Here is a 12,684-nt window from a genome sequence, read left to right as displayed (position 1 = left end):
GATAAGCGTTATCTTGTGGGCTGTACTTGTGAAACTGGTACAGGTGGTTTGGCTTGGCAGGGCTGAGCTAAGTTGCCAGGAAGTATTCCCTCTGGGGAGTGTGCTGGTCACTGAAGCTTGACTGAAGGAGAGAATGTGGAGTTTCCTGGGACTTGGGTGCTTGTAAAAGTACCAGGCTATACAGACAACTTTAGGATGAAAGAAACTTTAAACCTAGTCCTGGATCCCAGCTTCTCATGTTACCTAAACATACTGTAGTTTTGCTGTGATTTCCTCCTCTAGAAATGTCCTCCTTCCCTCTCCCCCTTGAAGTGTTCCCTATATGGTAAAATTCAGTTCTAGGGTCATCTCTTTGTGAAGTCTCTCTTAAGTCCTCTCAGCTGGACAAGATCTTTGCCTTCAAACTCTTCCTCCCCCAAGGCTTGTAATGATATTGCCAACTAAACAGACAGAAGAGAAACTACACCACACACTGAGTTCAGGGCTTACACAGCAGCAGCATCGCTTCTCTCTGATCTGAAAATCTGTGGGAAAAAATTATATTGATCCCTTTAAAACAGGCCCACTGAAACAGCCTCCCTGGGCTTTATGGGAAAAGTGTAGCTGGTGAAGTGAGAGTGCGTGAAGTTGGTCAGTTTAAGGTGCCGTGCGTGGCAGACACGTGGCAAGCGAGGAGAACAATGGTAGTGACTGTACCGCCTGCCATGGAAGCTTGACTTCTCATAATCTTTGGTACAGTAGGTGTCTCCACTTTAGAAATAAAGAAAATGAGACTCAAGTAACTCATTCAGAATTATATAGCTAGTATGTTTCAGAGCCAAGTTCAAACCCGAGTCACATTCCAAGGCATGTTTGCTGCTTCCTAGGAGCAATGAAATGCTGAGAGAAAGTAGCCAGTCAACCGAATGGTAAGGGGTCCATCCATCTGAGGACAGGTGCCCTCCCTTGTAGTCAAATCAGTGGACCAAAGAAAAGAGCCTTCTGCAGGATAGTGTAAAACGGTCTTCGATTAGAAGAGACCTGGTCTTTTGCCTCTGCAGAATGATAAATAGGTGAAGCAACTGAAGATAGAAATGATCACCGTTACTTTTCTAGGCTATTGGGATTTATACAGATGGGACACTTACTGTATGGGAAGGCTTTATTCCTATGAGCACATCAGTCCAGTACATCTACTCCCCATTTGAAGGCTAACAGTTTTTGAAAGTGATTTATTTACATGTCAGCTCCTCACTGGATTCTTTTTTTTTTTTTTTTTTGCCTTGGCTCATGGGATCTTAGTTCTGTAACTAGAAATGAAACCTGGACTCTCAGCAGTGAAAGCATGGACTCATAACCACCAGACCACCAAGGAATTCCCTCAGTGGATTCTTCTGAAACATACTTGCCTATTGGATGGGTTCATTCGTGCTGCCTCCCTAGGTGCCATAGTAATTTGTATCTTTGGACTTTTGGGTGGTTTTGTTTTGTTTTGTTTTCTTTTTAGTTTCAGTGGAGCCATGCAGCTCTGGGATCTTAGTTCCCCAACCAAGGATCAAACCTGCGCCCTTGGCAGTGAGAGCACAGAGTTCTGATCACTGGGCTGCTAGAGAATTGCTCTGGAGTTTGTTTTTGAAAGTAGACAAAGATGGGTGTCTCACTCCTCTAGAGAGATTTTTTTTTTTTTTAGGGTTAAGGATGTCATATGTGACATCTCATTTTTTCTCCCTCTCTTGATCCCTCATTTTATTGTCTCATCAGACTTGAGAGAATTAGAGTCTTGAACTCTGATTTTTGTCCTAGAGAGAAAGTTTCAAATGAAAGATCCTTTTGCCACCAGTGCCCCCCCAGCCCAAAAAAAAAGAAATCTTTGCAGAAGAATATCTTGGCTAGTAGCAGCAATTAGTTTTCTAAAGCAACTGTTTCCCTTCCAACCAACTTTGTCCATATGAGTCAGCTTCCTCCTCTGTTCACTGCCTTCCCACGCTGTCTTGGGAAGGCAGGTCTTCCAAACACATTGTCATGAGAGGAAATGTTGAAAAGCCCTTTTGCCTCGGTCTCATAAGTGGATTCCTCTGCAGCCGGGGCCCCAGTCTCCTGTCTGGGATCAATTAGTCAAATCTTGTATTAAAAACCACAGTTGTTCTGGAACCAACTTACTACCACCCCAAAAAAGCATGTTTCCAAGTAGATTCAGATTAGTACCACACACCAAAAATGGCTGAAGACAGTGCTTTGGAAAAGGGGGAGAAAGAAAAATGTGACCTGGAAGAGTTTTTGAAGACGCACCAACTACCCGAGGGAGAGTAAGTAAGGAAATAAACCCGCCCCATGCAAAATCCAAGAAGCTGCCTGGGGTGAGAGAACCTTTTCTAGCACTAATTTTTGCCTCCCTCGGGCAGCCAGAAGAATGGACTGTTCCCTGGTAATGCCACATTTCCACGGAAAAATCTATTAGGCTTTGCAGTTTTTATTTCCAAACTGAGTAGTACGAAGAGCTAGAGGTGAGATAAGGACAAGAAGCAGAAGTGTGCCTACTGACTTTCCATCCTGTCTGCAGCCCTGCCTTGCTGGCACCCCAAAGACTGGTGAGTGTCCTCTGGCTGGAAGCGAAAAAGGAGGTGAAAATGCAACGACAGCCGCGCCTCACGTCAGACAGCTCCCCACCTCCTGCAGTCCAGCATCTCAGACCCTTGCTCCCGAGGGGACCGCACTTAGAGTTTATACACAACCCTCAGCCACTCAGCGCGAGAAGCCCTGCCACGGGGGCAGTGGGGAGGTACTGCATCTCCATGGCCCCTGGGCCTGCCTGTGCACTGAGGAAAGGACGGAGTCTGACGAGAGCATCAGAACTAAGGAAGTGGGGAGGATTAAATAGAACCATGTGTGAAAAACCAAGGCCTGGGAGTGCCCTGCCAGTCCAGTGGTTAAAACTCCACGCTTCCAGTGCAGGGAACATGGGTTTGATCCCTGGTTGGGGAACTAAGGCCCCACCCTGCATTTTTTTTCTTTGAGGCCAAAGAAAAAAAAGCAAACCCTGGTATACTTGCAGTGATGCCTGTTGGACAGGCAGAATGTGCCAGTTGAAACCAAGCTCCCTGGGATCCACAAGAGGAAAAGCTCACATACAGTTGGGGGGACTCCGGGAAGACTTCATGGAGGAATGGACTTTGAGCTAGTTCTCTAAGGGCAGGTCGGCAGGAGGGGAGCAATTCCCACCTCTGTCACTTAGCAGCCCTGTGACCTGGGACTAGTTATTTAATTGTATTAAGGTTCAGGCTCTTCATCTCTAAAATGAGGGTAATACTCCTCTTGCTGCTAAGTCGCTTCAGTCGTGTCCAACTCTGTGTGACCCTGTAGACGGCAGCCCACCAGGCTCCCCCGTCCCTGGGATTCTCCAGGCAAGAATACTGGAGTGGGTTGCCATTTCCATCTCCAATGCATGAAAGTGAAAAGTGAAAGTGAAGTCGCTCAGTCGTGTCCGACTCTTAGCGACCCCATGGACTGCAGCCCACCAGGCTCCTCCGTCCATGGGATTTTCCAGGCAAGAGTACTGGAGTGGGGTGCCATTGCCTTCTCCGAATACTCCTCTTACTGGAGCATAAACTTGAGTCCAGTGTCACAGTAACTGGAATGTGGTCGCTGTCGTGGTTATTTAAGAACTAGAAGGTAAGGTGACACTGTACCAGTGCAGATGACGCGGGCAAAGTCACAGCACTAGTGAAGGTGGCAGGCTGAGGGAAAGTGGAATTGCATCTCCACTGACAGTCCTCACATTTCTTCAGCGCTGTTTTTCTGCGCTATTGCAAGCACCCAGGACAGTCCCTAACACACAGTCCTCAATAAATGCTTACTCAGGATCTTCAGATTCGGTGACATCTCAGCCCACCTCCCCGAGCCTGCGCTGCTGCTCGCGTTCTCACACTTTATTCCGCACTTGCGGATCACCCTGTTTCCCAGGCTGAAAGCCCAGAGATGACCCCGAGTCCTGTCTACCCCTCCCTCTTCTCAGAAGTCGGGGCTGGACTCTCAGGTGCCTCTTGAGTTTGTCGTCCTCCCTTTGTCCCCACCGCCTTGGTGCGTCATCTCTGCTCAGCTGTCGTGGTGGCCTTCGATCTTGTCTTCCCGCCACCAGCGCAGGACAGGGGGCAGTAAAGCAGGGGCTCTGTGGCGGGATCCAGTTACGGAGGATGGCTGCCCCTTTCCTCTGCCAGCGCAGGCTTTTGGCAAGGGACAAATCACCTTCTGATGTAAGTTTCCTGAGACGTCCTGCCCCAGAATCCGTAAATTCATGCACCTGACCCACGTCAGGCAGGCGATTCTCCAGCCTCCTCTGCTCTGCGCGTCTGTACCTGCTCCCAGCTGCTCTTTGTATCTGTTCTCTTCCGCTGGAGTCTTCCGCAGGAGGAGCAAAGCCGGGAGACAAGGATATTTATAAATAGAAAGTGGGTGTAGAATTCTGCGGTGGCAAATGTTTTTTAAAAAGGCTAATTCCATCTCCTCCACCATTTGAGCTTTCAAATTCCTGTCCACCTCCTCATCTTTCATCTTTTCCCAAAACTTTCTGCACTGTCCTTGGTCAAGGCCATGATCAACTTGGAAACCATGGTGGTTAAGAGGTGTCGCCTGGAAAGAGGTGCTCCTATAGACAACCATACAGAGTAAAAGCTGTCAAGATAGTATAAGGTGGTGGAGGTGGTTTAGTCACTAAGTTGGGTTCGACTCTTCTGTGAATCCATGGATTGTAGCCCACCAGGCTCCTCTGTCCGTGGAATTCTCCAGGCAAGAATACTGGAGTGGGTTGCCATTTCCTACTCCAGGGGATCTTCCCAACATAGGGTTTGAACCTGTGTCTCCTGTATTGGCAGGTAGGTTCTTTACCACTGAGGGAAGCCATCAGGGAAGCCCTATTTACCACCTAATAGTAGAGCATTAATTGGTGGCCTACTACATCATCTGCTGATGTATCCATTAGCTTCAACCCATAAAACAGCCATATAAACAAAAAACAATCCCATTTTATTGATAGAAAAGTGAAGTTCAGGTTTAACCGATTTGCCCAAGACTGATGAATGACAAAACCAGGATCCAGATCTGGGCCTGCGAACCTGGAGAATTTCTAATATGTCATGCACATATACTGAGTTCTATTTTTCTACATAAAAATAAGGAAACCGATTTAAACAAGGAGGTAAAAATGAAATGATGAGAGAGAACTTGTGATTTTATAACCATGTAGATATATATATATATATATATATATATATATATCATTGTATATCATGGTTGCATACTCAAGCCCAACAAACTGGCTTAATTAAGAGATGGGATTTAGATACTTCCCCGGCAGTCCAGTGGTTAAGATGCCTTGAGTCCAATGCAAGGAGTGCAGTTTCAGTCTTTGGTCAGGGAACTAAGATCCCACACAGCTCACAGTGCAGCCAAAAAAAAGGAAAGAAATTTATTGGCTCAAGCAACAAAAATGGCCAGGTTAACCTGTTGATGCAAACAAAGGCCTCAGGACTCCCACAGGCCACATCCCTCCAGCCCACCTCAGCCTGGTTTCCCTGACTCCACTAGGCAACTAGATGATAAATAGCAGCTTCACTCACGTGCTCATAGAGCTTGTAATTTCAGAATAAAAATCTCTTAGGGAAGTTCCATCTGTAAACCGTTCCATTCAGTATGTCTCAGGGATGGAGTACTCTACTGGCCAGAGCTGAGTCAGCCTCACTGAATGCATAAGGAGTTGGCCCTGCGTATCTGCAGATTCAAGGGTCTAAGGGTCACAGGGGCCTGGCTCATCACAGGAAGGTTCACCAGGCACAGACATACACTGCAGGGTGTCCGGAAGACCCAGCTCGGCCAGAAAGGGGAAGGCAGCAGCACAGTCCACCAAGAATGTACGCTGTGAAAACCAGGAGCCTGAGGTCAGCACAGGGGTTGATGGATACCGAAAACTTATGCACAGGGGTATGTGTGTGTGTGTGTGTGAGTGTATAGTTACTCAGTCACCCCATCAACTCCGTAATATCCCCATTTTTCAAGTGAGAAAAAATGGAAACTCAGAGATACAATTTGCTGGGAAGGGACAGAGCTAGAATTCAGATCTGGATAAGCTTGACTCCGAATCCTGCGTGTTTTCCATGCAGAATGCCAGCCCCGGAGAAGCCTCTAGGTGAGACTGACAGGTGAGCGCTTGGAACTACCAGCCCTCAGGAGTCCACTTTCGCCTGCCCAGCCCCAGGATGGGGGCTGGCAGCCACAGTCCCGCACAGCTCCCTGCTGAGCCGCCCTTGACGAGCATCAGCAACCAGTGCCTCTCCCAGTGGGAGGACGCTCCTACCAGGGAGCGGCTCTGCCAGCCTGATCTCTGACTGTGGGAGAGAACCGCCTGGTGCTGTCGGTGACACGGGGTCCACAGACAGGTGAAGGAAGAAGGAGAGGCGTGTTGGCTGTGGGATGACTGGGCGAGACAATGAATAATAGAGTCCTAGGAAAATAAATGAGAGAAAACTTACTATCTCACGTTCAGAGATTTAAATGGGAATGTGGCACCAGAGAGAGAGGAGGCTCTGAAACAGAAAATGAGGACAGCCTATCTTCTCTGATGGCTCAGGTGATAAAGAATCTGCCGGCAATGCAGGAGATCCAGGTTCAGTCCCTGGGGTGGGGAAGATCCCCTGGAGGAGGGCATGGCCACCCACTCCAGTATTCTTGCCTGGAGAATCCCATGGACAGAGGAGCTTGGCAGGCTCCAGTCCGTGGAGTTGAAAAGAGTCGGACACAACTGAATGACTAACACTTTGATCTGCAGAAAATCCTCGGACAGGAAAAGGGGGAAACCCAAAGAAACCAGCAGAGCTGTGCAGAGAGCTCCCTGACAGGCTCACAAATCCAAAGGCAGATGTAAGAGGAGGAAGGTTGAAGTCCTGGATAAGCTGAGACTTGAAAGAGTTCAGATAGTAAAAGATGTTCTTGGTTACATTCGGAGAAGGTGTGGATGACATGTCAGGTTAGCAGTTGTTGGAAAGTAGGATACTCAACCCCGATTTTCTTCACTCTTCATAGAAGAAGAGCATTTCTAAACTGGAGTGAGGCAAGAAAATGTGGGATAGAGGAAACTGAAACTCCAGAGAAAAGACAGTAAGTAAACCCAGGCACCCATTTAAATAAGTTGCAAGACGTTCCTGGTGGTCCAGTGGCTTGGACTTCGCACTCCCAATGCGGGGGGCACAGGTTCAATTCCCTGTTCGGGGAACTAAGATCCCACATACTGCACGGTGCAGCCAAAAATAAAAAATAATAAAATGAGTTGCAAATCCCAAGGTGTTAAACTTTGCAGAGAAGATCCTGGAGTCCTTGCCAGTGTGCGTGAGAAAGCCGTGCAGAAAGGAAAGGGCCCCCAGTGCCTGATGGCTGTGAATGTCCTGGTGTTACAAAAGAGGAAAAGGTAGATTCTGGAAACTCTAGGTGGGTACGCTTCAGGTGAATCCCCAAACTTATTCTAGAATATAATGAACTGGGTTTATATAATTAAATTGGGTTTGAGAACACCTAGAAAAAGAAAGTGGCAGAAAGTGAAGAGGAACTAAAGAGCCTCTTGATGAAGATGAAAAAGAGTGAAAAAGCTGGCTTAAAACTCAACATTCAAAAAACTAAGATCATGGCATCCAGACCCATCACTTCATGACAAATAAATGGGGAAAAAATGGAAACAGTGACAGACTATTTCCTTGGGGTCCAAAATCACTGCAGACTGGTGACTGCAGCCATGAAATTAAAAGACGCTCCTTGGAAGAAAACCTATGACAAACCTAGACATATATTAAAAAGCAGAGACATCACTTTGCTGACAAAGGTCCTTAGAGTCAAAGCTATGGTTTTTCCAGTAGTCATGTATGGATGTGAGAGTTGGACCATGAAGAAGACTGAGCACCAGAGAATTGAATTGTGGGTTGTGGTTCTGGAGAAGACTCTCGAGAGTCCCTTGGACTGCAAGGAGATCAAACCAGTCAGTCCTAAAGGAAATCAACCCTGAATGTTCATTGGAAGGCTTGATGCTGAAGTTGAAGCTCCAATACTTTGGCCTCCTGATGTGAAGAGCTGACTCATTGGAAAAGACCCTAATGCTGGGAAAGACTGAAGGCAAAAGGAGAAGAGGGTAGCAGAGGATGACCTGGTTAGATGGCATCACTGACTCAATGGACATGAGTTTGAGCAATCTCTGGGAGATAGTGGAGGACAAAAAAGCCTGACTTGCTATAGTCCATGGGGTCCTAAAGAGTCGGACACGACTTAGTGACTGAACGACAAGAAATGAAAAGAATTGGTACCTTCACTAAAAACAAGATATTACCAACAGAAATCCAGTGTGTTGTTATTTATTTGGAAAGCCACTAGGGATATTTCCTTGGACATACTGTACGCTGTTTCCAGTTAGACATCAAACGTCTTTCAGTCGAGACAACCAGGAAAACAGTGGCTACTCCTAGATCGCCCATCTGGTGGGCTTCTAGCCCATCTAACCCCTGTGCTGCTCCCCTCAGGTTGCTTATTCAAGGGATGCAAATCCGAGGAGAAGCCTTAAAGTTCATGCTTCTGGATTCTGCATTTGGTCAGCTCAGTGGTTAATCGTGTCTGTCACACTGGAAATGCAGATGGCACCACTATGGGGAGGAAAAGCTAATACTTGGATGTCAGAATCAAGACCCTAAAATATCTTAAAACAGTGGGCTGAAACTAACCGGGTGAATCTGAAAGAAGTGGAAAGACCTGCGTTTTTATGTATTTTTAAAAACTCAGCTGCGCTAGCTAAGGATGAAGGCAGTTTGGCTTGATGGTACATATGAAAAAGGCTGAGGGCTTTCAGCTGACTCAGGTTGAATAGGAGCCAGCAGGAACCCAGCAGCTGCTTAAAAAGATACTGATTCTCCCTGCCTTTTTAAATTTTAGGTACAAAAGGGTGGAACAGTGAAAAGTATGTCTTTCTCCCATAACCATTCCTCTTGCCTGGAGGCAACTGCTATTAATGGTTTCTAGAAGATTCTCTCAGAGGTATTTTATGCACAAAAAAAGCAAATGCATACTTAAAAAAAAAAGGAAATGGTAGTATACTGTACACTCTTTATTTCCTTAAAACAATATTTATTTCATAATTCATTAACCTGTTTGATTCATTACTCAAAGATACAGACCCAATGTATACTCAGAAATGGTCATAAAGATCTCTCTCACCTAATAAACTATTACTTTATACATTAGAATTACCAAAAAAGTTATTATAATAACTAACAGTATAGCTATAACACTTGCAGCATGGAGACCTGAACTTAAAGCAATTCTCAACTAAGTCTTGAATACAAAATGCATAGGATTTAACAGATTTTTCCAATATATTGCAATGGGTTGGTCCTAAACTCTTCTTCTTGTTTAAGTGGAAACTCAGGGGAACTCTTTCAGGAAAGCATCAGTGGAAAAATGGAATTCTGGATTAAAAAAAATAAAGTTTTAGGAAATTTGAGTCACAGGAGAAAAGAGGTCATCTTATTGGGAAAGCAAAGGAGGTACAATTATTTCCTTCCATGAAACTGTCCTCTCCATTTATAACAAGGTATGACTTTGAGGGCCAAGTACAGCCGGAGCAGACTTATGGAAAAAGAAGCCTGATGAGTAGTCTAGCCTGTACTGGAGTTCAGATTTTACACGACAGCAACAAAATAAAATTTTCAAACAATACACATGAGGATTTTGGAGCAAAAGACTTAACCAGCATTCATTCAACAAATATTTAATATGGAAGTCATATTCTAGAGTGTATAGATGAAAGATATGTTAGAAATGATAAATGCCACAAATAAACAGAAAATAGCAAGTTGTTTGCTTTATTTTATTTTATTTTTTTTAGGGTTGATGCGATTAGGACTGGGTTATAGACAGTTGTTAGGAAATATTGTCTCATTTGGTGATATTCAAGCTAAGACATAAAGGAGATGCAAGACTCATGTAGAAAGCCAAAAACAAAAAGCCAGCCAAGAGTTGAACAATAATGTTTTAGACAGGGGAGCGAATGTGAGGGAGAGAAACGGCACATGCAGAACGCAGCTGCTATAATCCATGACTTGTGGAGGCGATGCACAAAGCATCTTTAAAGACCAGATGACCACAGCTTGGCCAAACTTCATTTCAGCTACATACCGTTTGCCTCAAAACAAACGTATACCTTGTTTTTTCCACTTACCAGTAAATCTTAGAGATTATTTCATATCAGTATGCAAAATGAGTCCTCATTCTTCTATAAACAGAGTTATTAGTATTCTGTGTCTCAGAATTTATTGGATGGGTCCTCTATTGTTATTGCAAACAATGCTGCAGTGAATAACATGTCATTTCAGATGTGGGTATATATCAGAGTAACAGCTTTTCAGGAAGTAGAATCAAAGAGTTGAAGGGCATGCATATTTTAAACTTTGGTAGATAATGTCCAGTTATCCAGCGGTACTGGTTGACCATCCCACTAAAAGGGTATGAATGTTTCTCTACCTCCTCACCAACAGAATATGTTATGAACCTATTGATCTTAGATAACGTGAGAGGTAAAAAAAGGATGGCATCTTATTCTGAGTTACTTGTATTTTCTTTTTTATTAACTGTTTATACCCTTTACCCACTTTCCTACTGAGTCGTCTTTTCTTAGAGCTCTTATATATTAAAGAAATTTGCTCTTTGTGCTATGAATTACAAATATATTTTCCAGTTTATAGTTTGTCTTGACTTTGCTTCTGGCAGTTTGCTATGTTAATATGTTTTTCCTTTTAAGCTGTAGTAAAAAGCTTAAATTTTTTTTAATGAATTGTGGATTTTATGTCATACTTCAAACTTGACTGAGCATGCACACATGTATGTATATATGATGTATGGATCCAACTTAGAGCTTTCTAGGTGGCTACCTAGTCATTGCCCTACAGTTTATTAAATCACGTGTTTTCTCTAAACTCCCACTTGTATAATATGTATTTGTCTTCCAGTACATATACATATGTATTTATAATATATATGTATAATATATATAATATATAATGTAAGTATGTATTTATAATATGTATTCCAATATTTATTTGGAAAATTTGAAAGAAATTAAAGTTTTTCTTGATATTTTAAATTACTTTTCAAATGAAAGGACTAAATATTCATTGTAGAAAATTTGGGAGATAGAAAACATTTTACAGAGTAAAATGTCCCTGAACCCACCATAAATAACTAACTGTTTTGGTGTTCATCCAGTCAATTGCTGCATAGTTATATTCTCTACCTAATTGATGACACTATGTAAGTACCCACCCCCCCAATTTTCCAGCCCCCAAAGGTAGTGTGATCTCAGTGCCCAAAGTGGAACCAGTCATCGTCTGACCCAGGCTGAACTCTTCCCTTCTTGTCCTCCCAGATGCCAGCGAAAGAGGCGGAGTAAACGCTTTTGACTCTTCCAGTTTCTCTACTTGTCCCTCACCTTCTAGTCACCAGGTCCTCCGTGTTTTCCCTCCAGAGACTCACAAGCCCTAAATTATGAAGTCTGCTCAGTGTTCATCCACAGAAACCAAGACCCGGGGAGAGGAAATAACTTGTAAAAGTTGGAGTGTTTTTAACCTCAAGAAACAGAGAACTCTACTCAAAATGGCTCCAACGTCTTCCACAGTGAGAGGGCCCTCGGGAGGGTGTGGAGTGACCTGTGCCTCCAATCCCCTCTGCCAGCGTGGGCCAAGAAGGACCTGAAACAGCAGCTCAGATGACGAGTCTGGGTTCGCGGGGAGACTCAGTCACTGTACTGCCTCTTCAGTCCAACTGTGACACGTTCTAGTTCCCCCAGCCTTCCAACTATCTAAGGCTGTGCAGTAACTCAAAAGTTTCTGGTTTAAAACAGTCAGTTCTTTAAAACAGAACCCTAGTGGATCTGGAAGTGCACTGGGTCAGCCGGGTGGGTCCCGCTTGGAGTTCTTTCGCAGTTGCCATCAGACAGTACCTGCGCCCCGAGTCATCTTGGAGGCTTCCGGAGTCGTACCGCAAACAGCGGATGCTGGAACCTCAGCTGGGGTCAGGCCCAGCTTCACAGGGTGCCTTATACCACTGCACAGAGTCCCACATGTGGCCTCTATGCTTGGTGTAAGGCGGTTCTCACCTCCTCAATTCTTAATTTTTGAACAAAAAGCCCTGTCTTTCCATTTTGCCCTGGACCCTGCAAATTAGATAACTGGTCCTGCCTCGGGCTGTTGGCCACCACATCTACACACAGCCTTTCCATGCAGCCTGGGCTTTCTCACATCATGATGGCTGGATTCCAAGTGTGAATTTCAAGAGAGCGAGCACCAGAGAGAAGCAGCATCACCTTTCACAGGTGAGCCCAAGTCCTCCTCTTGGAGGGTAGTGGCGTGGTCCAGTGCAAGAAGGGCAGGGTGGGAGTCACAGCTGTCTTTGGAAAATGCAATTTGCCATGTCTAGTCAGGAGCAGGCCTCGACCTCCCCATCTGCAGAAGGACCTAGGGATCTGCTTCTGGGAAAAGGGCCAACGGAGAGTTAGGAACTTGCTCCTCACAGCCACTCCCAACTTCCCCCATTCCCGGCTGTTTACCAAGTGCTCAGAGGGATTGGAACCAGGCGCCATGGGGCCAGGAGCCCAGCCCAGGCGCTCTGAACGTCTGCTCCCCCCGGAAG

Source organism: Bos taurus, chromosome 15 (genome assembly GCF_002263795.3).
Source record: "Bos taurus isolate L1 Dominette 01449 registration number 42190680 breed Hereford chromosome 15, ARS-UCD2.0, whole genome shotgun sequence".
NCBI lineage: Eukaryota > Metazoa > Chordata > Mammalia > Artiodactyla > Bovidae > Bos > Bos taurus.
The sequence above is the reverse complement of the archived record's forward strand: the minus strand, read 5'-3'. Positions refer to the sequence as shown.